Source organism: Mus musculus, chromosome 5 (assembly GCF_000001635.26).
Source record: "Mus musculus strain C57BL/6J chromosome 5, GRCm38.p6 C57BL/6J".
NCBI lineage: Eukaryota > Metazoa > Chordata > Mammalia > Rodentia > Muridae > Mus > Mus musculus.
Genome location: NC_000071.6, coordinates 142,372,682 through 142,396,670, shown reverse-complemented (window position 1 = coordinate 142,396,670; position 23,989 = coordinate 142,372,682). Strand labels below are relative to the sequence as shown.

Here is a 23,989-nt window from a genome sequence, read left to right as displayed (position 1 = left end):
GGAGAGGCACACTGGATCCTGGAAGGATTTGGGAACTAGATGTGGTGACGTATGTCTGCCACCCTGGTATTTGGAAAGCAGAGGCAGGAGGATGGCCAAAAGTTCAAATCCAGTCTGGTCTGGTACACAGAACAGTTTAGGATTAGGATCTGAGTCTAAACAACAGGAGCTAACGCAGGAAAGAACAAAAAATATGTTTCTTCCTTCCAACCTCCTTCCTTCCTCTTTCCTTCCTTCCCTCCTTCCTTCCTTCTCTCCTTCCTTCCTTCTCTCCTTCCTTCCTTCTCTTCTCCTCTTTCTCTGCCAAGAAGGAAGAAATGGTATAGTAATGATATCAAGAGCTGCAGAGCCAGCTCACCCTGACCTTGGCAAGTCTAGACATCTATTCAATTCCTTTTTCCTTAAACAGTAATTCATTGGCTATATTGACAGCTACCAGAGAGAGGCAAGAAAAGAGCCGGTTTGAAAAAGAGCCCTTGAACAATGAAAATGTGGGAAGCTGAATTCTTCTCTCCATCCCTTCAGGTCCAGAGGACCTGCTTAAGCTGTCTCACAAAGCTTGCACTCTACAAAAGAAAAGAGAAAAAGCCCGCCGCCAATAAAAGAGGCCATACAGTGCCCTGCACCTACCTTCAGAGAAACTGTCAGAGCTCACAGCAGGATCCAAAAGAAGCAGACGTGACTCCAGCCAAAGAGCCAGCCACAAGGAACCCATACTAAGGGCCGGATGGTTTTATTTTATTTTATTTTATTATTTTATTTTATTTATTTATTTTTGCACCTTTGAGACAGAATATCATATACCCCAGGCTGGTTTCATACTCACTATATAGCCAAGAAGGCCCCTGAGCTTTCGATCCTCCTGACTCCAGTCCTGGGGGGGGGGGGGGTCGGCATTACAGGCATGCAGCACCACACCCAGTTTACAAGGTGCTAGGGCTGGAACCAGGGGCCTTAGTGTATGCTAAGCAAGCACTCTACCCACTGAGCTACATCCCAGCCCAGGGAGATGTTTGAGGCTGGGTCAAAGGCATAGTAAATAGCTAGAGAAACCATCCATTTAAAACAAAAACCAAACAGAAAACAAAAACAAAAACCCATCAAAGGATATGAACAGGCATGTCTTGAGGAAGATATCTGGGTAAGAAGCAAGCATTCAAGGTAGCTAGAGAGGTGGCTCAGCTGGTAAAAGCACTCGGCCACCTGAGTTGGATCCCTAGGGGCCACATTAAAAAGGTTGATGTGATGTAGTGTGTCTTTTAATCCCAGAGTTCCTAGTAAGACGGGAGGCAGAGACAGGAAAGCTGGCCAGCAACTTGCAGACCAGCCAGGAAGCGGCAGAAATGAGAGAACAACCTTCCTTCTCAGGGTAGAAGGAAGGAATCAACTCCTGAAAAACTGGTCCTCCGGGCCCCACATGTGTGCTACAATGTGTGTGCACACAGGAGCACACACTAGACATAGCTACAATCATTTAAAAAAAAAATCATACAAAAAGATTGTGGGCTGGAGAGAGGGCTCAGTGATTAGAGCACTAACTGCTTTCCCAGATGACTGAGTGTGATTCCCCAGCACACACATGGCTCCCAGACCCATCTCAAACTCTGGTCTCAGGGGATCCGAAGCCCTCTTCTGGCCTCCTCAGGCACTGCATGCACAGGGTGCACAGACATACATAGAGACAAAACACTCGTATACATAAAATAAAAAGTAAATGGAATCTAAACAGAAAGTATTGAAGATGCTTAAGATCATTAGGAAGCGAATTAAAATCACAATGGGTATTGCTACACAGCTCTGCACACTGCTTTCCGAATCCCAGAACTGACATCACTCATGGGTGATGAAAATGGGGAACAACTGGAACTTTCCCATGGTGCTGATGCAATGCACAGAGGCAGAACCACTTTGAAAGCAGCTTTGTAGGGCTGGAGAGATGGCTCAGTGGTTAAGAGCACTGACTGCTCTTCCGAAGGTCCTGAGTTCAAATCCCAGAAACCACATGGTGGCTCACAACTATCCATAATGAGATCTGATGCCCTCTTCTGGTGTGTCTGAAGACAGCGACAGTGTACTTACATATAATAAATAAATAAATCTTAGGAGATGGAAAGGAAAAGTGTTTTCTGTGCAAGCCTAAAGATCTGGGTTTGAATCCTGGGTTTAAAAGTTGGATGTGGCTATACTTACACCCTTAATCCCAGTGCTGCCAGGGCAGACGAACTGATGGCTGCTAGCCGAGCTCCAGATTCAGTGAGAGACCCTGTCTCAAGGGAGTAAGGTGGAGTGTGACAGAATAGGGCATCCTTCTCTGATCTCTATGTATACATACATACATACACACACACACTTTTATACATATGGCCATATACACAACAACAACATTCACATTTCAAGATATTTGTACCCCCAAACAAAATTTGTATTGCAGCCAGGCCTGGTCGCAGAGGCCTGTGACCTCAGTTCCTTTGGAGGCTGAAGCAGAACATTTTGAGGTCAGACGGAGTAACTTAACAAAAAGCTGTCTCAAAAAAATTTAAAAAGGTAAAAAAGTGTCGCTCAGTGGTAGAGCCCCTGCCTAGAATCCCCCAGGGAGGGGCTGGGGTGTGGCTCAGTGGTAGAGCTCCTGCCTAGAATCCCTCAGTAAGGGGCTGGGGTGTGGCTCAGTGGTAGAGCCCCTGCCTAGAATCCCTCAGTGAGGGCTGGGGGTGTGGCTCAGTGGTAGAGCCCCTGCCTAGACTCCCCCAGTGAGGGGCTGGGGTGTGGCTCAGTGGTAGAGCCCCTGCCTAGAATCCCCAGTGAGGGGCTGGGGTGTGGCTCAGTGGTAGAGCCCCTGCCTAGACTCCCCCAGTGAGGGGCTGGGGGCGTGGCTCAGTGGTAGAGCCCCTGCCTAGAATCCCTCAGTGAGGGCTGGGGGTGTGGCTCAGTGGTAGAGCCCCTGCCTAGAATCCCCCAGGGAGGGGCTGGGGTGTGGCTCAGTGGTAGAGCCCCTGCCTAGAATCACCCAGTGAGGGGCTGGGGGGTGGCTCAGTGGTAGATTTCTTGCTTTGCTTGGGCTCTGTCAGAAATACTACCCCAAAAAGAAAAAAAAAGACAAGAAAGAAACTTATATTTATATAGTGACCTGAAATTAGTATTAACTCATAATCACCCAAACAGGAAGCAGACCAACCCAGCCACATCTGAACAGGGGGATGGGTTAACAAAGTGTAGCACCATGGTATGCAGTGGAACACACTGTAGCAGCTATAGATTAACAGAACTACAGAACTACGGGGATGAATCCCAAGGGTGCGCTGTGTGGTTCTGTGACCTTCAGGTAGAAGCAAGACAATAGAGATGTAAAGAAATGGTAGGCCAAGCTGACCACAGAGTGAAGTTTACAAACTGGCTGGTGGGGACAGAGAAGTAATTAGGATGGGAATTATAAATCACCTAGATAGTCCTCAAAAGGAGAACTGGGCTGGAGATTTAATTAACTTCATGGTAGACGGTTTGTCAGGCCTGCACAAGGTCCCAAGTTCAAGTCCCAGCAGTACATACAAACATTTCCCCCACACACACATAAAGAAAGAGAGAGAGAGAGAGAGAGCTAGAGAGAGAGAGAGCTTTGTACTAAAAAGCTTTGTACTAAAAAGAATTTTACTGGCACTGGGATGTGGCTCGGTGGGTAAAGCGCTTGCCTGGCATCCGTGACGCCCTGGGTTCCATCCCCAGCATGGTATAAGCCAGGCTTGGTGGGCCAAGCCTATAATCCCAGCACTGAGGTGGTGGAGGCAGGAGGATCAGGAGGTAAAGAACACTTTTAGCTACATAAAATCTTGTGTGAAATAAAGGAGGGGGGGGCAGAGAGGAAGGAGAAAGGAAGGGGGTAAAAAAGAGAAAAACGAAACCAAAAAAAATCACACAAAAATAAATTTATCGAACTCTCACCTTCATTCAACAGTTTCTTTTAAAGATCTGGAGGGTTTGTTTGTGTTGGCAAACCCCGAATAAGGCTAACGAGCTATGCTACCAAGTTCAGATATCACCAGCCACAAGCACTGCGTCAGATGACATTGTAATTTAAACAGAATAAAATTACAGTTCTGTTTTCCCACGACCTGAGTCACTCTCTGGTGGTGTAGCTAACTGTAGTTTACATTGAGAGCCCAGGGATGGGTTGAGGTGGGTCTTCCACGATGTAGCTCCCTAAGTCTCCCAGATTCTTATAAGGACTCATGTTTCTGAGAGACCCCTTCTCTTACCCAGGCTCCCGAGAGGGACCCTAGTGAACTCATTGTCTCACTGAGGTAGACTTGAATGAAATGTTTCTTTCGATTGTGTTGTCAGTGCCCTATCTGGTGTGCTTAGTGATCCGTTCAAGACTTCCTGGGGAAAGTCACGCAGTGTGACATGCCACCTCCTGATTACAGATGTGACTCCTGAGGCTCCAGACTCTGGTCCCTGTACTTGTGAGACAGACGTTTAGCCACTGAATCATCTTCCCAGCCTCACTTTTAGATTTTTGAGACTGAGACTCACTGGGTAGCCCTGGGTGACCTGGAATTTACAATCATCCTGCTACAGGCTGGGTGCTAGGATTACATGTATGTGCCACCACATGTGGTTTTTTTTTCATGTGTGCATTCATGTGTGTGTGTTGCTAGCAATGGAACCCAGAACCCAGTGCATGCTAGACACACATCCTGCTAGTGAGCTGCACCCCCAGCTTGAACACCCCACTTTAGAGTGTGCCATTCCACACACTCACCCTCGAAAGCATGAGGAGCCGAGGCCAAGCTTCCGCCTCTTCCTGTCTGGTAGATGTCAGGCTGTGCTGTTGTTATGCCCTTTTCAGAACTTTCTGGCATGCATTGTATTGCTTCCTGGCTGTTCAGGGACACCCTAGGATGTCACATCACACAAAGACCAAAAGGTAATTTTTCCTGTAAAGGACTGACTAGCGCGTTACTGCAAACAGAAGAAACCAAGAGTGTGTGCGTGTGCTCCTACCCTGTGTGTGTGCACACCCCTGTGTATGAGAGACACAGAGTAACCCCTGCAGGAACACTTTCTTACCTATTAGAGAACAGCTTGAAGATCCCAGAGAGAATTCCTTCTATTCAACTTGCTTCCAGCTTGCTCGATTGCTTTCATTTGTGGTTACCTATAGCCAGTCTTTGGCTGGTTTGTGGGTTCTTTCTTGCACCTTCCCCCGCTCCTTTTCTTCCACCCTTTTAACCTCCTAACACGAGATCAGAGAGAAAAAAGGACAGAGGGGAAAGAAAAGAGATGCCTGAATAAAATCAGAGGTCAGAAAGGGAGTGACGTCATCATTATTGTTAGACTACTTTCTGCTGATTAGGGACATCGAGTTCCTTGCGGCAAGTTTGACATCTGCCATAGGATATCTCATTTCTTCTTCCTCTTCCTCATCCTCCTTTTCCTTCTTTGTACACAACTACTTAGCAAACAGGGACCAACAGCAACCAACAACAACCCCAACAAACAAACAAACAACAATCTACCTTGCCTCTCAGGGCCCTAGCACTTATATACCCTCTGAAAAGTCCCCAGAGTTTCAAATGTCACACAATTGCAGAAACTATTTGCAGCTGGAAAAACCACACTTCTGCTAGAGTATGAGGCAAATCATAGTCAGCTGCTCTGAAACAGCCCCATATCTCACACCTGGGATTAAAATGAAAACACATATTTACATTTCTGTGGGTTTTTTTTTAAATAAAAAACAAAAAAACAAAATTCCATAATTGCTACTACAGTTGCTCTGTGATTTAGAGTATTAAAAATGTAGTTTTGAAACACTGGCTCAAGAGAAGAGATGTCTTTTGTCTCCAGCACACAGGAAACATGTTCAAACCAAGGCATGAAGGGAAAATACCCTTGCCAGAATATGTTGGAACTCAAGATAAAGAGAGAACTGCGTGTTGATATTTTTGTGTGACCGTTATCTTCAAAATACCTTTTCTCTTTTCTCTGCCTTTTTAACTTCAAGTTCTCAACTCTCTTTACCATGCAAGGCTTCACACACACACACACACACACACACACACACACACACACACCATACATGTGTGCCTGTTGTTGGGTCCCCTGGAGATGGCAGCTGTGAGCCACCTGATGTGGGTGCTTGGAGTTGAACTCAGGTCCTCTGCAGCAATAGCAGTGCCTGCTCTTAACCACTGAGCCATTTCTCCAGTCCCGTTCTTCTTCCTCCTCTTCATCCTCTTCCTCCTCTTCTTCCTCCTCTTCCTATTCCTCCTCTTCCTCCTCTTCCTTCTCTTCCTCCTCTTCTTCCTCTTCCTCCCCTTCCTCTTCCTCCCCTTCCTCTTCCTCCCCTTCCTCTTCTTCCTCTTCCTCCCCTTCCTCCTCTTCCTCTTCCTCTTCCTCCTCCTTCTCCTCCTCCTCCTCTTCCTCCCCTTCCTCTTCCTCCCCTTCCTCCTCTTCCTCTTCCTCTTCCTCTTCATCCTCCTCCTCCTCCTCCTCCTCCTCCTTCTTCTTCTTTTTCTTCTTCTTCTTCTTGAGACTTGGTCTTGATCTGTGTCACAGGCTAGCCTGAGACTCTCAATCTATCTGCCTTTCCATTCTGAGTGTTGAGAGAGCAGGTGTGTGCCTGTGTGTGTGTGTGTGTGTGTGTGTGTGTGTGTGTGTGTGTGTGTGTAACTACAGGCATGGTAGCATACTTCTTTACTCCCAGTACTTGGGGTGAGATTGGGTGTGCAGAAGTAGGTGGATCTCTGAGTTTGAGGCAAGCCTGATATACAGAGTGAGTTCCAGGCCAGCCAAGGCTACATAGTGAGATCCTGTTTTAGAAAGCAAGCACTTTCTTTCTTCCCTTCCTATCCTCTTCCTTCCTTCAAGAAGGGGTCATGCGGCCATGGCTGTTCTTACATCCACTCCTCCTGCCTCTACCTCCCGTGTACAAGGATTACAAGCATTAGCCACCACTATCCAGTTCCCAAGATTACTAAGCAGTAAACATGTGTCATCTCATAGTCCCTCGGGGTCAGGGAGTCAGGAATGACCTTAGTAGGTGGATCTGGTGATGAGATGAATCAAGATGTCGGCCAGAGAGCTCTTCACTTCTAAAGTTTGCCAGAACCTGAAGGCCCTGCCTGCAGGGTATCACTCTGAAACTGTTGTTTTGCGCAGGAGGCCATGTGATCTCTCCATGTGACTGAGCTTCACAGTGACAGCTAGAGGACTCCACACTGAGAAATGCAAGCAAGAGTGAAGAGGGAGACTGTAGAGATGGCTCAGTGAATAAGGCACTTGCCATACAAGTATGAGGCCCTGAGTTCAAATCCCTAGAATATCCATGAAGTCAGGTGTGCCTGTAACCCCAGTGCTGGTTCAGCAAGAGGAGAGGAGAGGAGAGGCAGGAGCCTCCCAGGAAGCTTGCAGGTCAGCTATCCTGGCATACACACCAGTGAGCAACAAAGACATCCATACACACATGCACAAATAAATACCTCCATATACATCTCTCTCTCTCTCTCTCTCTCTCTCTCTCTCTCTCTCTCTCTCTCTCTCTCACACACACACACACACACACCAGGGTTGACAGAGGGAGATTTAAAAAAGAGTGAAGAGAGTCCACAGTTCTTTTAAGACACAGCCTCAAAGTCAGGTTCTATACTGAGAAGAGTGGCTTGTGCCTGCCATTTTAGCACTTGGGATGTTGCAGCTGAACAGCCATGAGTTTGAGCTACATAGTAAGTTCCAGGGTAGCTCCAGCTAAACTCTAAGATCCTATCTCAGGGGAGGGAGGGGATGTAGAAATTGGACTCTGCCATGTCTTGTGGTACCACAGTGGTTCTGGAGGCCAGCCCAACTCATTATAGAGAATATATGGATGCCCAGAGGAGAGTCAGAGCAGGGTAGATATTCCGTGTACTTGCTCAGCACCCAGGCTACATGCTACTGGTGCTCACAGTAACAGCAACCTAGTAAATGGTACTCAGCTTAGATGGAGAGGTGAAGCAAAGTATTCCAGGCTGCCTGGGCTGGTGCCATGCCTGTAAGCACAGTAGCTCAGAAAGAAGGACCTAGCTGCAGAGTGGCTCCCAACACTGCTCAGCTGGAGGTTCATGGCCAGGTCCAGGAGAACTGATACCCTTGTGGGGCTCTGTGTGCATGTATCTGGGATGGTTGTTGTATGCATAAACTCATGCACACATGCATACACACAGATAAAACCAATAAAGAGACAATGGCGAAATCAATCAGGAAGGAAATAAAAAACGAAAATGCCAGTGGTGGCATCCAGTTGTGATGTTGCCCTACTGTGTTGTTTCCAGACTTATTTATTTTTTATGAGCTTCGATACTTTTGATGTTTTGCCTGCATGGATGTCTGTGCGAGCTGCCACGTGGGTGCTGGAAGTTGAACCCAGGTCCCCTGTAAGAGCATCTAGTGCTCTTAACCACTGAGCCATCTCTCCAGCTCCTAGTATCCTACTATTTTAAGTGAGAAATGTCTGATAGTTTTTTTTTAAGTTACATGTATTTATTTATTTTTGATGTGGCATGTATGTGTAGAGAGCAGAGGACAGCTTGTGGGAGTCAGTTATCTCCGTCCACCATGTGGGCCCCAGGGGTTAAACTCAGGCCATCTAGCCTGGCAACCATTTCCTTTGCCCACTGAGCCATCTCCACATCCTGCTAGCCCTGCTTCTCTTAATAACTTTCATGCATAAGAACGTCTTGCCTACCTGCTGTGTCTTTACACTATGTGTGTGCAGTGCCTGTTGAAGCCAGGAGAGGGCATCAGATCCCCTGGAACTGTAGTTATGGACAGCTGTGGCTGCTCAGACTCACACCTGGTCCTTTGAAAGAGGACCACTGAGCCATCTCTCTCTTCCAGCCCATCTCTAAGGGGCAGTGCAGATGCAAGTCAGTGAGAGTTTTTCGCTGATCGGTTATCCTGTATTGTTCATCTCTTGGTTTGTGTTTTAACAGAGTGGGATCTAAGAGGCATCTGCTTGCTTCCTCCTGTTGTATATATTCCCTCTTTGGGGTGGAATCAAATGGATCAGTGTCTATTATAGTCTGTATTTTGTCTCCTTTAGGTTTTTTGAGGCAGGATTCTGTGTACTCAGGCTAGCCTTGGACTTGTGATGTCACTTAAGGATGTGTGGAGGATCTTCCTGCCTCCACATCCCTGAGTGCTGGGATTAGGAGTTCCTGTCAGCGTGCCTGATTTATATATAGGTGCTGGGAATCAAACTCAGGGATTTATGCATGCTAAGCAAATGCTGTCTCAACCAAGCCACAGCCACAGCCTCCCCGTTTGTTTGACTGCCCCTTCGTCCCCCACGCACAGTGGAGGCGTTCTTAGTTTATATCGGCTCCGACGCTCCGGGAGGCAAAGACAGGGAAGGCAACCCAGAATGGTGGATGGCTGGATGGTTTTGAGCCATGGAAACCAAGCCCAGCCAACTTAAACAAAAAGGGAATTCATTGGCCTGCTACTAGGGAGTCACGGAACAGAAGAGCCAACATCCAGGTTCTGGAAGAGGCAGGAGCCAGGGTTGCCGTGAGATTTTTAGCAGCAATTCCCACAGCTGGCCGCTGAGGATGCCCTTCTGGGGTTAATCAACTCTGTGGTTTCCTTTCCTTGCATCAGTCTCTAGGGGAGACAGGCTGCTTGTCTCAGCGGAGGTTCCTAGCCCAGACCCCTCCAAAGGTGGAAGGTGGACAGGCGTCTTGGCACGCAGCCCCTCCGGACTACACGCAGAGGGCTGGCTGGGCCTCAAAACAAAGTCTGGTTGCTGTTAGCTGAAGGGGGAGGGGAGAGTGCTGAACAGGCAAAAGCACTGCTGGCCACAGCCTTGTTCTAACTAGATTCCCTTGGTGACCTGTGGAGAGCTGGGGCACTGTCTTTTGTCTTCGTTTCTAAGACTTTCATCTTCGTCTCTTCAAACCTTTAGCAGTGGGAACATTTAAAATACACTAAGAGCCGGCTGTAGTGGCTCATGCCTGTAGTCACCAGAGATGTGAAGGCAGGGGCGTCGGGGGAATTCAAGGTTTTCTGCCAGTCTGTGCTACATGAGACTTTGTCTCAAACAAATATACAAAAGGAGTAAGGACTAGAGCAGCTTAGTCCGATCCATGTGTGCCATGTACCCCTGAGGACCTGAGTTCAGACTCCCAGCATGCACATGAAAGCCATGCGTATGTGGTACTCGGCTACACCCAGCACCAGCACTATCCAGGGAAGGGGCAGGCAGAGTGGAGTTAACAGACCAGCATCCTTGTAGAGTGGATGAGCTACAGGCTCTAAGAGCAACTGTGTATCAAAAAATGAGGCATAATGTAAAGGAGGAAGACACTGGATACAGATCTGTGGCCTCCACAGCTGTACGTGAACACCCATGCTCACAGACATCAAACGGGTAGATGCCAGAGGGCCAATAAGATGGCTAAGGGGTATAGGCTCTAGCCGTGCAAGCCTAATGACCTGAATTCCATACCCACAACCCACATAAGAGTCAAAGGACAGACCAGTCTTCTGCAAGAGCAGTTTGCTCTCAAAAGGGAGGAGCCACCTCCCCAGCCCCTCCACTTCCTTTGAAACAATGTTTCTCATTGAACTCCAAGCTCACTAGTCAACAGCTGGCTAGAGATCCTGAAGTCCACTTGCTTCCCCACCTGTAACCCCACTTGGGGTTACAGACATGTGCCACCTTGCCTTTTTTTCACCTGGGTGCTGGGGATCGAACTCAATTCCTCATGCTTGTATGTTAGCACTTTGCCCACTGAGCCACTTCCCCAGCCCCTATTGGCTGCTTTCTAAGAATAAGGTTTTGGGAGCTCGTTCATGTTTCACATGTTAGCAATTAATCCCTTTTGTTGCTGAGAACAACTTGCTGGGTCAAATATCCCGCAGATCTAAGTAGCTGTGCATTTATTTTTACAACTTCATACATAAACCTACACAAGCACTTTAATTCCAGCCCTGATAGGCTTCTGTTCCCCTCTCTGTCTTCCACTTTTAGTTCTTCTTTCTGACATTTTATGTTGGCTCCGTGCATTTAATTAGCATTGCTGGGGGTTAGTCGCTTCAGAAAAGGCAACTTACACCCCAGAGGAATATGGCCACGCCCCCACCGCCTCTCTACGCCACCTCCTGCCCTACCCAACCCTAGCAACCAATAACTAACTGCTCATAGCTCATGAGGGAAGAGTGGGCCTCAGAGCCCTTCTCTCCCATCTTGTTCAGGTCTTGTGCAAGAAACCACAGCTGCTTCAAGTTGGTAAGTCCAAGAGTCATGTCCAGAAAGCGTTCTCACAAGCCTTCCTCTGCCGGGGTCCCAGGGGATCTGGCCCTGGAGCTTCCTGGTGATTCTCCTGTCTCTGTCCCTCATCTCACCTCAGGGATTCGGGGATTACAGATGCACACCGCTTCATCCAGCCCGGGGGGGGGGGGGCGCCGGGGGGGGTTCCTAGCATTAGCCTTAGATCCCCTGGCTTACACATGAATGTCTTTTAGCTGCACAACTGTCTCCCTGGCCTTCCTCAAGCTGCTAAACCTTTCGACCGCCGCCGTTGATGGATGCCTGGATCGCTTTCCAGTGTCGGCTTTGTGAGTCACGCTGCGGAGCCTTCTGCATGTGTTTCTAGTTCTCTCTAGCAGACTCCGCGGGGTGGAATTGCCAGGTTACACACAAAGTATATGCCTAACATTAAAGAAATAACCGGACTGTTTTCCCCAGTGGCTGCCAGCTGTGACATCCTTGCAGGGGAGGACCAACATCCTCTCAATCCCTTTGAGTCTATTTCTCTTCCATTTCTACCACTCCCCCCTCCCCCTTACAATTTATTTAAGAAACTGGGTGGTTTGCTCATTAGAGTTTCCCACAGTCTGACTACAGCGATTCTGTTCCAGCATCTGCTGCTATAAAGAAGGTTTCTGGAAACTTACTCAGACCTAGGCACACATCAAAATAAAACAAAATACAAGCAGGTTTAGTAAAAGGAAATTGGATAATTTGTAAACAGTCACCAAAAACACTGGGATTAATCTGTGGAGAAAAATCAGCACAAAAGGTAAGTTCCCGAGTCTCCAGACAAGTCCAGCTGTTATTCTGAGCACAAAGACAGGGAAACCCTCCAGGACCACATTCCTTGTCCCTAGCAGAAAAACTCTCTGCATGCCAGCATGGGCCTGGAACCCTCACTGCTGGGGAGGTAGACACAGGAGGATCAGGAGTTCAAAGTCATCCTCTGCTACACACTGACTTCCAGACAAGCCTGGGCTACACAGCTGGCTGCCGTGTTAGCAAAAAACCAAGCAGAACTGGATGAAATGAACCCACACCTTCTGGGCGGAGCATTTACCCCACAGGTTATTGATATACAGGTTCCTGTTTCAACATCTTTCTTATCTCCACGGAGTCTTTTATTTCTGTGTAAAGGAAAGGCACTGCTCATCCCATCCCAGGGGTGATGCTGCACATCTGTAATCCCAGCACTTGGAAGATCATAGCTGAAGGATCCAGAGGTCAAAGCCAGGCTAGATACTGAGTAAGTTCCAGGCCAGCCTAGGCTACAAAATAAATTTGAGGCTAGCCCTGGCTTCATAAGAAATACTGGCCCCCCTTCTTTAAAATTCATTTTTTTGGGAGGGGGCTGGAGAGGTGGTTCAGTTTGGTTAGGGGCACTGACTGCTCTTCCAGAGGATACAGGTTCAATTCCCAGCAACCACATGGTAGCTAACAATTGTCTGTAACCTCAAGATCTGACGACCTCACACAGACAGACATGCAGGCAAAACACCAATACATAGAAAATAGAAATAAATAAAGATTCATTTTCTTTCTGTGTGTCTGCACACATGAGCGTGGAGCTCCTAGAAGCCAGAGGAGGATGGGTCTGCTGGAGTAATAGGCAGGCGTGAGCTGCCCCGAATGAGCACTAGGATCCAAACTCAGGTCCTCTGTAAGAGCAGCAAATGCTTTCAGCCACTGAGTTATCTTTCCAGCCTGAAACCCTATTTCAAACAAAACAAAATAAAGCAACCCCCTCCCCAAAGTACCTGAATTCTTTGCTCACTTAAAACATATTATTGACTCAAGTCTACATTTCCCACCAGAAGCTAGATGACTGCAATATTCCGTATGTGCATAGCAATGTATAAAATCTGTGGGGTCTATTAGGCTAAGAGGCCCAGGAGACAGGCATGTTCTCTGCAATCTTGTTAAAGAGCCCCTGGAATATGGACTTGGCTCACAGTGGGTGTCCAGAAAGAATTTGTTGGATATGTGCCTAAGGATGAATTTATAGTTTCTTCATGGGAAATGTAGGATTTCTCCTTTCTTCCTAACCTTTATGTATATTCACTTATATCTCTGTGTGTGTGGTGTGGTGTGGTGTGTGTGAACTGTGGTATGTGTGTCTGTGTGCGTGTGGAGTAGTATATGTATGTGTGGTGTGTGTGTATGTATGTGTGTGGAGTGATATATATATATGTGTGATATGTATTTATATGTGTGTTGTGGTGTGGTATATGGGTGCATGTGTGTGTGGCATGGTGTGTCTGAGTGATATGTATGTGTGTTATGTTTGTGCGCGTGTGTGTGTGTGTGTGTGCATACAAGTTTGGTTCCTAGCACCCACATGGGGTGACTCGCAGCTGCCTAAAGCTCTAGCTTCAGGGACTCCAACGCCCTCTTCTGGCCCGCAGGGGTACCTGCACTCACATAAATACATACACCACCCTGTGTATAATGAAATTGTTTCCATTTTATAAGTGGATGTTTTATCTACATTTAAGTCTATACACGGCATTTGTGAAGTTCTGCAGAGGCCTGAGGAGGGCAAGAGACATCTTGAGAATGGAGCTGCAGACTGTTGTGAGCCACCATGTGGGGGTTGTCCATCCAACTTGTATCCCCAGCAAGAGCAGCCAGTGCTCTTAACCATTGAACCATCTCCCCATTCTCCTAAAATAAATCTTAAAAATAGAGCAGAGCACAGGTCCCTGTTGCTTCTGGTGTTTCAGAGTCTGTTTCAGTCTCTGATCGCGTCTGTTATCTTTCCTCTGGGGCTGAAAGCCGTTGTTCCTGGGAACTTTTCCCATCTGATTGAATCTCTCAGTTAAAAACCTCTTTTTTCAAGCCTGCAAACTAGGTTCCCAAAAACACAACACAACCAAAAGGCTCAGGCTACTTCCAGAAATACACACACACACACACACACACACACAGAGAGAGAGACCCATTTATATGTGAACAAGTCCTACAACATACTAATTGTTTTCAGTACTGGTATCCATAGCACAACTGCTCGACCACTGAGCTACACCCCATTAACTGCGGGATTCCAGGCAGGTGTTCTACCAGTGAGCTATACCCCAGCCCCTCACTGGGGGATTTTAGGCAGGGGCTCTACCACTGAGCCACGCCCCAGTCCCTCATTGGGGGATTCTAGGCAGGGCTCTACCACTGAGCCATACCCCCAACCCCTCACTGGGAGATTTTAGGCAGGGGCTCTACCACTGAGCCACGCCCCAGCTCCTCACTCGGGGGGGGGGGGGGGGGGGGGTTCTAGGCAGGTGCTTTACCACTGAGCACATTTGTTATCTTTTTTATTTTGACACAGGGTCTCACTAAATTATGTAGCCTGATCTTGAGACTGCTCTATGGCCCAGTCAGGTCTTGAACTTGTGATCAATCCTCCTGCCTCAGCATCCTGCGACTCTGGGATCAAAGGTCTGTGACCATAGAACTTTGTGTTTTCTTGCTTTGTGATGCACACAGAGGATCACAGAGATCTATCTTTGGGGTAAATTTGCTCATGTGCTGGCATGTGTGTGGGGTGTGTGCAAGGCAGACTGTGGGGCCAGACACCTAGGGTTCCAGCGGTTCCCCTTCCCACACGACAATATATAAGTTACTCCATGTTTCTGCATACCCCAGATTCTCAATTTCATGTAGTCTCTCAGAGTAATGATGTCATGTGACTATGAAGCTTAAGAATTCCCACTGTGTGTATAAGCAAGTTCACAATAATCACATTATTTATTCATTCAAAACTGAAATAACTGTTCTTCTACTAGGTACTACTCTCCAGGAATGGCAGCTTATACCACCACTTGCGAAGCTGAGAAAGGAGAATTGTGAGTTTAAGATCATTGTTGAATAACAGCAAATTTGAAGCCAGCCTGGGCTACACAGAAAGAGCCTATGTCAAAACAGCAACAACAGCAATAATAATGGTCAAATGTGGTTATTCAGCATTAATTTCAAATTTTATTTAATCTAAAACCATAACCAAAACTTACATTTGAGAAAACTGGGAGGGTCACCTGGTAGCGAAGTGGGTTAAAGGAGCTTGCCACCAAACCAGACAGCTTGAGTTTGAAGGAGAGAACCGATTGCCACAAGTTGTCCTCAGACTTATGTGTCCCTGGGTATGAGTGCTCCCACCACTAAACAAAAGAAATTTTAAAAATACAATAAACATTTAAAATAAATTAAACATAAAAAGAGCAGGACCCAAGGGAGGGAGTGCTCAATGAGAAAACTTCAGAACTGTGAACTTCAGAAAAGAAAGCTTTAAAGACAGTGGGGAGATAAAGTTAGGAGCTAACGGGTTCTGTGCTGAGGGTAGCAACATCTTTCCTTTTGTATTTTAAAGACAGGGTCTTACCATGTAGCCCAGGCTGGCCTTGAACTTGAAACTTCAGCTCCCTCCCCCGCCCCAAGTTTTGGGATTACAGATGTGCACCACCACCCATCTAGAACTATCACCCCATTTTTGAGCAAGCAGAAAGCCCACAGAGTTGCCCACTTCTGGGAAGAAGTGTGTCACCTCGGGAAGGAAGTGGTGTCTGAGATGGCCTGCCCCCCCCCCCCGCCCCCCAGCCTGGCTTTTGGCCATTTAGAAACAGCATAGCTGTGTTAAACACACAGAGTGCTGGGATAATTGGAAACAGATGAGGTGCAGCCTGCTTCTTTTGACTGTTGCTTGCGAAATGCAGCCTGTAACAGCCATGTGGTGTGGGGAAGCTGTGCTAGGCAGGCGGGTTTGCCAAGGATGTCTTGTACCTATGGGCCACACTTTTTTTTCCTGCTCTGCGAAGCCTAGTATGCTCCAAGGGAGAGGGAGAACAAGCTGTCTACGAGTCTCCTAAGGTTTAATGTAAGATTTCATCTATATGATGTCATTTTACATCCCTTTTTGGGCGGTGTGGGGGTATAAGCACACAAGTGTGTACATGGGCATAGACTGAGACCTTGTCTGGGAACAGGGAACTCAGTTGAGAAAATGCCTCCATTAATTGGCCTGTAGGCAAGCCTGTTTTTTTTTTTTTTTTTTTTCTATTTGAGAGAGTGTCACTCTTTCAAGCTCTGGCTATCATGGAATTCTCTTACAGACCAATCTGGCCAAACTCAGAGACCTGCCCCGCTCCCAAGGTGCTGGGATTCAAGGCGCCCACCATCACACCCTGCTACCATTTTCTCGATTAATGATTGATACAGGATATTATGGCTTGTATATGCTCAGGGAATGACACTATTAGCAGGTGTGGCTTTGTTGGAGTAGGTGTGTCACTGTAGGCGTGGGCTTTAAGACCCTCATCCTGACTGCTTGGAAGTCAGTCTTCTCTTAGTGGCCTTCAGATGAAGATGTAGAACTCTCAGCTCCTCCTGCACCATGCCTGTCTGGATGCTGCCATGTTCCCACCTTGATGATAATGGACTGAACCACTGAACCTATAAGCCAGCCCCAATTAATTAAATGTTGTCCTTTATAAGAGGTGTCTGTTCATGGTGTCTCTTCACAGTAGCAAAATCCTAACTAAGACATGGGAGGTGATGCCACCCCTGTGCAGATGGTCCTGCCATGAGGAACAAGCCATTAAGCGGTGTTCCTCCATGATCCCTGCTTCCGTTCCTGCCTCCAGTTCTTACCCAGATGTCTCTCCATAATGCACTGTAAGCTGTAAGCCAACTAAACGGTTTCCTCTCCAACTTGTTTTTGGTGATGCAGTTTTGTCACAGCAACAGAAAGCAAACTAGGACAGTTAGCAGCAAGTTCGCTCCATTCTTAGTAGCGCAGGAGTATCAGGCACCATGTGGCTTTTCTATGTGGGTGCTGGGGATTCGAACACAAGACCTTATGCTTGTGCAGTAAGTACTTTTACCTACTGAGCCACCTCCCAAGCCTCTTGAGCTCCCTTTAAAATGTAGGTCTCGAACTCAGAATTCTGTGCATCGTAGGCAACCACTAACCAAGCATACTCGCCCAGCTGTAGTTGTCAAAGCAAGAGGTAGTTAACATACAGATTCACTCTGAAATCTCCCTACCCAGCTTTCCCCAACAACACTGTGTAACTGTTTCCTCTGATTGGAATAGAGAAAAGCAGGGGGAGAAGTCTGGAAAACTCACAGGAAACTTGTACAACTCAGGAAGCTCAAGAAACTTACAGAACTCACAAGGCTCCTTCCTGTGGCTAGGTAAGTAGTAAAGAATTATGGGGGAAGAAAAGGTTCTTCCGTGGAGCTGCCTGCAAGTTGCATAGGAGGTTCCAGGTCTGCAGCTTCTGAGTCACCCACGCTGGGGTAGACTTTCCAGTGATACAGCTGCCTTTCCTTCAAGTCTCCCATGCTCCTATGAGGAACTCCAGGAACTCATTGGTTCCCCCATGAGACTCTGGTGAAACTGATTCTTTGGTCTGTCATGGTGTCTCCCTAGAAAAAGTCACACAAGCACATCTGTAGTCCCGCTTAGTCGAACACATCAGAAAATATGACGCTCAGATACATGTCATTCCCCTGCAGAGGCTGATGCTCCTCCGTGGCTTGCCAGAAACCAATTACTGTTCAAATGACAAAGACAGGAAGCATGTCCCAAGGAAGGCCACTTTCAGAGAACCTCTCCCCTCTGGCCAGAGCTCTGACGGTGACTGAGTAATTCTAGGTATGTCGTGAAGCAGTCAGTGGTGGCTGAAAGCTGCCCTTTCCCCTAGTTAACAGAACTTTAATTTCATACAGAGTTGTAAGGGGGCTCAGCCAGAAGAGCATCTCAGGGGCTGCAGAGATGGAGAGGTGGGTACTTCCTGCTCTTGCAGTGGACCAGTCCTATAAATCAAGCCACATCCTCAGCTCTGCAAGGGGGAAATGTTTGGTTGTACATTGGACATAGCAATTGGATGAAACGGACAGTGTTCTTTAGGTATGGATAGCAGGAGTGGACAAAGTAAAGGAGGTAAGAAAATTGAAATTAAGGAACCTAGAATTCTTGGAGGAAAAGGGGGGTTGGCTTGTGCTGACAGCTGTGAGGGGCAACAATGGGATTGTTTTCCCCAACATAGAGAAAAATGGCAGGCAAGCTTTAGTTGCTACTATGGGAAGGAACTGATGAGGCAAAGGTAAAGTTTTGTGAGGAGCACAAATTTGGAGGGACAGGAAACAGGTGGAGGAGAATCAAAGGGCGGAAACAGGAAACAGAAAGGCCTTCCCCACTGGAAAGATCAGAAAGAGTTGAATGGCTGAACAAACATAAGGAGTGGAAGCTCAACCCTAAGGGGAGCACGAATGCCACCACAGAACAGCTGAGAGGCAATACCCTACCAACTGGCATGATTCTCTCTCTCAGCACTGGACAAATCACCTTGCTAGTGTTTGTGGATTTTCCCTTAGTGTTCTTGCCTCACAACTCAAGTGATGCTTGATTTCGTCTGTTCTACACTCGGATGTATGTGTGCTTGTGTGCATATATACATATGTGTGCATGTGGGGGTCAGAGGGACAACTTGCAACAATTGGTTTTTTGGCCGGGCGTGGTGGCGCACGCCTTTAATCCCAGCACTTGGGAGGCAGAGGCAGGCAGATTTCTGAGTTTGAGGCCAGCCTGATCTACAAAGTGAGTTCCAGGACAGCCAGAGCTACACAGAGAAACACTGTCTCAGAAAAAAAAAAAAAATTGGTTTTTCCTTCCTTCATGTAGGTCTCAGGGATCAAACTCAGGTGGCCAGGCTTGGCTTTGTGCCAGCCCCCTGTTCTGAGTCCAGTGTCTATAAGGGGGTCTCTCTGGGTCGTACAATGTGCAGAGTTCAGTTTTTAGACAATCTAATCCTCAAGGTCACTTAGTCAATCTGCACCTGCCCGAAGTCCATCAAAGGTCCCCTGCTTTCCCTTCCTGGGCGCTATAAATACATCCCACTCTGTTTCTCTAGGATGCTTACGGTTCCCGTTGGTTTAGAATAGCTTTGCAACTGTAGGCTATTTGCATGTCTGTTTTACAAAGTGTTTATAAATTGCAGAATTTAACCTGATTTTCTATTGGGTCTTCTAGGGATTTGTTGTTGTTGTTGTAACTGCTGTTGTTTGTTTCTCTGCTGTTGTTATCTGGCAATGCTGAGGATGGAATGTGGGGTCCTGGGCTTCTCTCACTGAGTCCTGGCACTTGCTCTGGAGAGGCTGATTGGCCAGTGAGCCCCAGGGATGAGCAAAAGACCTAAGGACCAGCCTCAGGGAGGAAAGATGATTTGGATTCACAGTCTGAAGGGCCCTGTCTGTGGTTGCTTGGTCACAGGCACTTAACAGAATGTCATGGTATGAGCATGTGGTAGGGGAATGTCTTGGCCTCATGGTGGTCAGGAAGCAGAGCTGAGGCCCAGCATTCATCTCTCTTCCTGACTGTGGATGCCATGTGTGCAGCTGCCTCATACTCCTGCTGCCCTGCCCTCCCCACTATGGGGGGCTATGATGTCCTGCTGTGAGCCAGAACAAGCCTTTACAATCCTAGGCGACTCTTTCAGGGCAAAAGTAGCGCACACACACACACACACACATATAAAATGTGTTTGTATATATATATGTATATAGTGATATATAATGATATATAACAAATATATATTCTATACATTATATATAATTATATACAACCCATTAACATTATATATTCATATATTCACATGAATATATTCTTATGTATTTATGTATTATTCATATGTTCATAATAGATTCATATATTATATATGCTACATATAACTGATATGTATAATGTGTGGAACCTGTCACTTGCTTAGGCTAGAATGGCTGGCCAGCGAGCCCTGTGGATTCACCTATCTCCATCCACCCAATGGTAAAATTACAAGCGTGGGCCACTGTGCTCAGCTTTTTTTTTTTTTTTTTAAATGTGGGTTCTGGTGACAGGGGATCAAACTCAGGTCCTCATGCCTGTGTAGTGAGCACTTTAGGGATCCTTCTGTCACAGAGCAATGTACAGAACTCTAGGAATAGCAGCTGTGTAGGGGCAGTGGAAGGAGAGCTATCTTCCGATGGGTGTACAGGCATAAATTAAGGAGACTCTGAAAAAACTCTGAGGCTGGTACATTTCTCTTTCTGCTACACTGATGTTTAGGGAAGTGGGCAGTCACACCCACGTCTTGTGCAGTCATTCAGAAGGCCTGAAGTCATGTGATGTTGCCAGCCTGCTCTGAGATGAGGCCTTAAGGAAGGGTACTAGTGAAGAAAGGGCCTTATTAAAGATGGTTGTTGGGCGTGGTGGCGCACGCCTTTAATCCCAGCACTCGGGAAGCAGAGACAGGCAGATTTCTGAGTTCAAGGCCAGCCTGGTCTACAGAGTGAGTTCCAGGACAGCCAGGGCTATACAGAGAAACCCTGTCTTGAAAAAAAAAAAAAAAAAGATGGTTGTTACAAGCAACCGCTGGGATGTCGAGGATGGGGTAAACGCTTACGTGGGGAGGAACAGCGTTTGAGAACCATTCTGGTTTCTGTGAAATTTCACTTGAAAACATCTTACTTCTCTCAGTGAGAATCAGTCTGTGTTCACTGGAGAAAACTAGAAGAGCAGATGTCAGTAGGGGACTTTTGGAAGGGTGTGGCAGGGGATTCACCTGCTGTTTGACCCAGCACTTGCTAGCACAGACTGTTCACACACCTAGGTTGGTCCATTTGTGTGCCAACTCCACAGACAGCCTAGCTAGCTGGTAAAACACTATTTCTGAGTGTAATTGGAGGCTCTTTCTAGAATTAATTAGTGTTTAAAAATATCTCTTATTTGTCCTTTAAGTGTTTTGTATATGTGCCTGGGATGGTGGTTCATGCCTTTAATCCCAGTACTTGGGAGACAGAGGCAGTAGATCTTGGTGAGTTCGAGGCCACATAGTGAATTCCAGGTTAGACAGAGACACATAGTGAGAGCCTGATTCAAAAACAAAATATCATACATGCAACATATGTTAATCCTCTCCACTCCAGGTCTCCTACAGCTCCCCCTACCCCTCCAACAACCCCCTCCCACCTCTACCCACTCCTTTATGCCCTTTCCTTATATTTTGTAACCCACTGTGGCTATTTGAATATGAATGGTCCCCATAGGTTCATATGTTTGAATGCTCAGTCATCTGGGAATGGCACTGCTTGGGAAGGATTAGGAGGCGTGGCCTTGCTGGAGGAAGCCTGTCATTGGGGGTGGGTTTTGATGGTTCAAAAGCCCAAGCCAGGTCCACCAGCTCTGTCTTCCTACTGCCTGAGGATCCAGGTTACTTCTCCAATGCCCTGTCTGCCTGGGTGGCAGCCTGCCATGATGATAATGGACGGACCCTCTGAATCTGTAAGCCAGCCCCCAGTTACATGCTTTCTCTTATAAGAGAAAAGCTGTCAGCTGGAATGCTGCTTAGTCTGGTCAGTTGATCCTGTGCAGGGCTTGGGAAGGCGGCTCATGAGCACAGCAGCCGTGGCACATTCAGGAGACAGCGTTTTTCGTTCTCCTTCCCTTCCTCTGCCTCCTCATTCTTTCCTCTGCCTTCTCATCTCTGATGCCCCCTGAGCCTTGAGGAGGTTGATGCGGATGCACCATTTAGGGAGGAGAACTCGACAGTCGTTCTCAGTGCTTGGACCAGTTCTGACTCTCCACTGCAGAGAGGAGCTTCCCTGGCCGCACCTGACAGTGGCACTCACCTATGATATACTGGATTAGCTGTGATAAAACACATGACCAGGGCAACTTACAGAAAGAAAAGCTTGTTTGCCTTACAGTTCCAGAGGGATAGTTGTGCGTCATAGCGGGGGCGGTGGCAGCAGGCAGCAGACATGGCTGCTGGGACAGATGCTGAAGCCTCCTATCTTTACTAGCAAGCAGGAAGTAGAGAGCCCAGACACGGTGACGCACTTCCTCCATCAAGGCCACATCTCCTGAGCGTCCCTAAACAGTACCATTAATTGGGAAATCAAGCTTTCAAACACTCAAGACTATGGGAGACGTCATCGAAACAATAGGTATAAATGTAAATATTTAGAAGGCAGTTTGATAACATATCTACTTCGAAAAACAATAGTAAGGCCTCTATTCTCTTGGGCCTATGGTCTCCCTAGCTGTGGCTTTTAGATCTCCTCTTTCTCTTCCTCCTCCTCTTCTTCCTCCTCCTTCTCTTCTTCCTTCTCCTCTTCCTCTTCTTTTTGTTTGTTTCATTTTGCTTTTGAGACAGGGTTTCTTTGTACAGCCCTGGTTGTCCTAGAACTAGCTTTCTAGACTAGGCTGGCCTGGAATCCTGAGTGCTAGGAATAAAGGCATGTGGATGTGGTGGTCATTCCGGCCATTCCTAAAGCATCATTGAGTGGCATATGAGTGGGAGACTGTGTAGCCAGCCCAACCTCATCAATGTGGGTATTTCCCATGCAGTCACTGCATGCTTCACTGCAGTTGGCAGGTAGAGAAAGGACGCGGCGTTTTCTGAGCTCAGGCCTCCAGCTTTGTTGTTACTGTTCATTTATAAATTATTATTATTTTTAGTGCATATGTGTGTGCATGCTTGTGTGTGTGTGTGCACATAGGCATGCTGTTGTGGCCAGAGGAAGACATTATATGTTTCCCTTGATCAAATTAAAACATAATGTGAAGATTAATAAGGTGTGTGCTCTGTCATCCTGCAGAGGCATCCTTGTTATTTGGTCTGGGACATCTATGCCCTGGTTCTTAGGCCTCAGACTCAGTTTGGAACTACCCCATGCATGGACTTCTCGGGGCCTTGCAACTGGAGGATGTGGGGCTTTCTGGTCTCCACAGTCATGCGAGACAACCTCATAAACCTCTTCCTATCCATTTCAATCATCATCATTATCTGCATCAGCAGCATCATTATCATCGAATAAGCCATATAGCTTGTGTGTGGAAGTCACAGGATAACTTTGTAACACTGTTTCTCCTCCCACCTCTAGGTGGGTTTGGGGATTGAACTCAGATCCTTAGCCTTGCAAGACAAGCACCTTTATTCGCTAATCCCTTCCCCTCCCCATCATTGTCTCGTGTAGCCTAGGGTGGATTAGATTGACCTCCCTATGATGACCTTGATCCTTCTGATCTCATCTCCTGATCCTACACGCTCCACCCTTCTTTCTATCTCTCTGTGTGTCCCATCTGTTGTCATTAAAATAGCGAGACTAATACTTGTATAAGAGTACAAATACACATGGATGGATGTATATGTGTGAGATATTTTGAGTAAGGGCTCTTGTAGCTCAGGCTAGCCTTGAGACCCCTAAGTAGTTAGGAATGGCCTTGCATTCCTGCTCTTCCTGCCTCCACCTCCCAGGTGCTGGGATTTTACATGTGCACCGTTGTACCTGGCAGTCGATAGAACCGTCACACCTAATAAATGAAACAAGCAGGTAACTCAAACAGTGGTAGGGTGGCCTCCCATCAGGCCAGCACGGGAATCAGCAGAAGCCAGTGGCCATGTCTGAAGTGAGCTTGTCTGCGCTTGATTTACCTGTTTACAAATGCACAGCGAGGGCTGAGAGGTGTCTGTAAAGCTATGGTGGACAAAGAGCGCTTTCAGGCAAGCCATTGCCAGCAAGCCTGTGGGAGGCTGGGCAACCACTACCTTGCTGGCTCATGAGACTCTCCTAAAATGAGTTTCCCAGGAACTGGAGACCTTGCAGAATCCCGCTTATAAAGGAGAGAAGGGGCCTGGCCCTGGGATCAGCATCAGCTGAGACCGGTTCAGGGCA

General features: G+C 47.2%; 1 long non-coding RNA gene across 1 annotated transcript; it reads left to right on the top strand.

Annotated features, from left to right (window-relative positions):
* The first annotated feature begins 8,461 nt into the window (after window positions 1–8,461).
* Gm31127 lies at window positions 8,462–16,981 on the top strand. The gene is made up of 4 exons (XR_377178.3): window positions 8,462–11,260; window positions 11,497–11,589; window positions 15,064–15,123; window positions 16,384–16,981. It is a non-coding gene; the product is annotated as a predicted gene, 31127 (long non-coding RNA).
* The last annotated feature ends 7,008 nt before the right edge of the window (window positions 16,982–23,989 follow it).